Here is a 4,978-nt window from a genome sequence, read left to right as displayed (position 1 = left end):
CTGGATTAAATGTGTGTGTGTCATTCCATGTGAAGATCTGGGTCTAAAGCCTGTATCTTCCAGCCTCTATCTTCAGATCTGGGTCTCAGGTAGGTTCTCCATCTCTGGATTGTGGTTCATTCCAGATGAAGTCAAGTTGACAACCAGGAATAGCTATCACTCATATAGAAAAATAGATTAGGGCTGGCGAGATGGCTCAGCAGGTAAGAGCACTGACTGCTCTTCCGAAGGTCCTGAGTTCAAGTCCCAGCAACCACATGGTGGATCACAACCACCTGTAATGAGATCTGACTCCCTCTTCTAGTGTGTCTGAAGACAGCAACAGTGTACTTATCTATAATAATAAATAAATCTTTGGGCCTGAGCAAGCAGGGACTGAGAGAGAGCAGGGCCGACTGGAGTGAGCAGGGTTGACAGGAATGATCAGAGGTCTGAAATTTAATTCCCAACAAGTACATAAAGGCTCACAACCATCTGTACAGCTACAGTGTATTCATATACATAAAATAAATAAAATATTTTTTTTAAAGAAAAGGCATAGATTAGGGGTAATTTGCCCAGTAATTGTCCTAAAGAAGATTTTAAAAATCCATAGGACTCTGCCTTGATTATCAGCATGCTTGCTGGGTCATATTAATAACTAATAGTGTTACTAAATAACATTTAAAAATATCATTTACATATATACTCTTGCAAATGATTTATAGGGTTTGAATTTTTTCAAAACCACCTACATTTTTTCCATAGTAGTGTACTACCGTTTTACGTTGTAAAGGTTCCAATTTCCCAACATCCATGTCACCAGTTTTTACAAGTTTTGTTTGAATATATATTTATTAGATAAAAATTCAATGGCAGGCCATCTAACTACATACAGTTATGTAAGACCACAAATCACAATTTTTGACCTGTTTACAGCAAGAAATAATTGCTTTGTACATACAATGTACCAAGATGATGGTGACTCATATGGGATTCACTTTAGGGTGTGTGTGTGTGTGTGTGTGTGTGTGTGTGTGTGTGTGTGTGAATCCCCTGTGACCATGCTACAAAAATTATACAAAGTATGATTTGTTTACGAATCTCCTTTGAAATCCATTTCTTTTAGCTGGACCCCTAAAACGCTCAGATGACAGGTTAGTTCACTGAAGCCAAATGATTGCAAAGCAGAATAAAAATGTATTTTTTTTACATGAGCGTGACATAAACCCACAAATGGTAACAAACAGGGTTTAGTTTTTCCATAGAAGATGCATTGTTTTATACCTGCAGTATAGAATCACCAGGGGTAGCAAGAGCTTCTGAGTTGGTTGCTGAAAGAGCCTGTCAGTGCACCTTAGAATGAGCTGCTGCTGCCTCCCTGTGAATTGTGGGAAATTGATGCCTGGGTTGCCCTTTGCATTAAAAAGATAGCTGTTGGCGGTGGTGGCGCATGCCTTTAATCCTAGCACTTGGGAGGCAGAGGAAGGCGGATTTCTGCGTTCGAGGCCAGCCTGGTCTACAAAGTGAGTTCCAGGACAGCCAGGGCTATAGGAGAAACCCTGTCTCGAAAAACAAAAACAAAAACAAAAACAAAAACAAAAACAAAAACAAAAGCAAAAGAAAAAAAGTTATTTTGCTGGGCAGTGGTGGTTGCATGCCTTTAATCCTAGCACTTGGGAGGCAGAGGCAGGCGGATTTCTGAGTTCGAGGCCAGCCTGGTCTACAGAGTGAGTTCCAGGACACCCAGGGCTACTCGAGGCCAGCCTGGTCTACAGAGTGAGTTCCAGGACACCCAGGGCTACGCAGAGAAACCCTGTCTGGGAAAACCACAAAAAACCCAAAACAAAACTGAATAAGATAGCTGACTTTGACCATAGGGTTCTCAAGGACCTTTTCTTGTATGTGTTGGGCATGCTCTGTCCTATGCTGATCATGGAGAGTTTGCTGAGGGACAGAGAATAGAGGGACTAGACCCTCAATGTGCAACAACTGGTTTCAGAGAGCTCATGGACTTGAGTGGGAATTGAATGAGTTTCCAGGGTGAAGTGTTTGTCTGGGGACTGCCAAGCTCCTTACACTGGGAAAATAGATTTCCTGCCCAGCCATTTTCCTGCAAGAGAGCATGGAAGCCTAGTAACTATGAATCAGATGGCCTTTGTTAATCTCAGTGGGTCACAAATCAAAAACCGAAGGCCTGAAGGAGGGGTATTTGTAGGGAGAAGGAAGAAAATAGAGGTAGGTGGAAGATAAGATAGTGTAGGGATGACAGTAATCAGAATGCACTAAATACATATATGGAATTTTCAAATAACAAATTTAATTAAGTTTATTATATAGAAAATGAAAAGCCAGGTCACAGAAAAGGAGACAATTGCAAACCATATATTATGATACTAGGGTCTATTTTTTATAATGTATATAGAAACTTTCTAATTCTATGTATTTTCTTTATTGAAAATTGCATTCAGATTCTTTATAATTTAGCAAACTTTAAAAGAAAGTAAGTTTTAGAACATAAATTTCTCAACAGATGACTGGAGAGATAGTTCAGCGGTTAAGAGCACCAACTGCTCTTCTAGAGGTCCTGAGTTCAATTCCCAGCAACCACATGGTGGCTCAGAACCATCAGTAATGGGATCTGATGCCCTCTTCTGGTGTGTCTGAAGAGAGTAATGGTATACTCCTATACATAAAATAAATAAATAAATCTTTAAAAAATATAAACAAAAAATTGAAAAAATTTCTTTTTTTTTTCAAAGATTTATTTATTCATTTTATGTGTATGAGTACACTGTAGCTATACAGATGGCTGTGAACCATCATGTGGCTCTGGCCCTGTTCCCTCGGGCTCACTCCAGGGTAATACACTGTAGCTGTCTTCAGACGCACCAGAAGAGGGTGTCAGATTTCATTACGGGTGGTTGTGAGCCATCATGTGGTAACTCAGGACCTTCGGAAGAGCAGTCAGTGCTCTTACCCACTGAGCCATCTCGCCAGCCCCCAGAAAAAAATTTCTCAACAGAAAATACAAGAAACCTTATTGAGTCAACAGAGAGATGAAAATTAAGACAAAATCTGATGCCTTTTCTTATTTATTAGGATAGCTTACAATAAACAAAATGGAAGAAAACAAAATTTGACTGGGAAGGAAAAAAGGAAAACTTTATATATTGATAATGTGTTTATAAAATAGTATGGCTATCCTGCAAATTGTAGCATTTCTTCTGATTTAAAATATTTCAGGAATTTTTCCTACTTTTCCATTGTGTTGGTTAGGTTTTTTTGTGAACTTTAAACAAGTTGAAGAGGGAAGAAGAAATCTCAAATTGAGAAAATGCCTCTATCAGATTTGTGAACTGTTCCTGAGAACGCAGCCTATAAATGAGGCAGTGTGAACTCTCATGCCGCAGCCAACTTTATTCAGAGGATCAGACAATTTTTATTCTGATAAGTAAGAAGAGTCACTTAAGTAAAATGTCCAGTCACAGGGCAGGCTGCAAAAAAGATTTTCCATAGAGGTATATAGACATATAACAATAGCCAGTTGTGACTGGGCAGTGGTGGCACACGCCTTTAATCCCAGCACTTGGGAGGCAGAGGCAGGCGGATTTCTGAGTTCGAGGCCAGCCTGGTCTACAGAGTGAGTTCCAGGACAACCAGGGCTGTACAGAGAAACCCTCTCTTAAAAAAACAAAACAAAACAAAAACAAAAACAAAAAAACCCCAACCAACCAAACAAAAAACCCAATAGCCAGTTGTAATGAAGGATCTGAAGTAAACTCACTCTATCCACTATACCAGGGAGGGGCACAAAAACACATTCCAAGAACAAGTTCCATATTTTGAAAAAACTGAGCTCAAAAGGCCTTAGTTCTTAGAGTTTTCTCACAAGCACTCAGAATTCTCCTCACAGGGATCCATTCCTGGGCCATGTTCTGAACAAGATTTACCTGCAGACAAGTCTAAGGGGGCATATTTTTGATTAAAGACTGATGTGGGAGGGCCCAGCTCATTGTGTATGGTGTAAACCCTGAGCAGGTGATCCTACGTTGTATAAAAAAGCAAGTTGAGCGAAGAAGTAAGGAGTACTCCATGGCTTCTGCTTTACTTTCCACCTCCAGGTTCCTGACCTGTTTGATCCTACCTTAGCTTCTGTCAATGATGGAATGTGATTAGGACATGTAAGCCAAATAAAACCTTCCCTGACATTGCTTTTGGTCCTGTTGTTTATAACCATGTAATAGAAAACAAACTAGGACACTCCCCATACAAAGAAACGAAGTATTTAGCCATACTTCAATGAAAAAATATATGAAACCATGCACAAGAGAACCACACATTATATAATCCAAACATTTTGAAATATTTATAATAGGAAAATTCACAGTAAATAGATTGGTGCTTGCAAGCAGTCCACAAAGAGGGAAACTAGGATGAACATTAATAGATACACACTTTCTTTTGAAGTTAATGAAAATGTCCTGGAATTAGACTGTAGCAATACTGCACAGCATAGTGAATTGATTAAAAGTGAGTTTTAGACCTTAAGGTCAATTTTGTTATGTAATTCATATTTCAATTAAAAATGAAGGTGAATTACTGATAGGTTATAAAGTAGATTATGCTAAGTTAAAGAAGTCAGTAGATTTATAGGGCTCACAAGGGAGATTGATAAAGTTTGAGTTGGAGGCAGGAATAGGGAATGACAGCAAGTGGTTGGAGGGTTTCTTTTGTAATAATTAAATATTTTGGCATTAAGTATAGTCTTTATTGTACAACTCTTTTTTTAAAAAATATTTATTTATTATATGTAAGTACACTGTAGCTGTTCTCAGACACACCAGGAGAGGGCATCAGATCTCATTAAGGATGGTTGTGAGCTACCATGTGGTTGCTGGGATTTGAGCTCATAACCTCTGGAAGAACAGTTGATGCTCTTAACCACTGAGCCATCTCACCAGCCCCTACTGTACAACTCTTAAAAATCATCTTGTGT

This window comes from Mastomys coucha, chromosome X (assembly GCF_008632895.1).
Source record: "Mastomys coucha isolate ucsf_1 chromosome X, UCSF_Mcou_1, whole genome shotgun sequence".
NCBI lineage: Eukaryota > Metazoa > Chordata > Mammalia > Rodentia > Muridae > Mastomys > Mastomys coucha.
Note: the sequence above shows the minus strand (reverse complement) of the source record.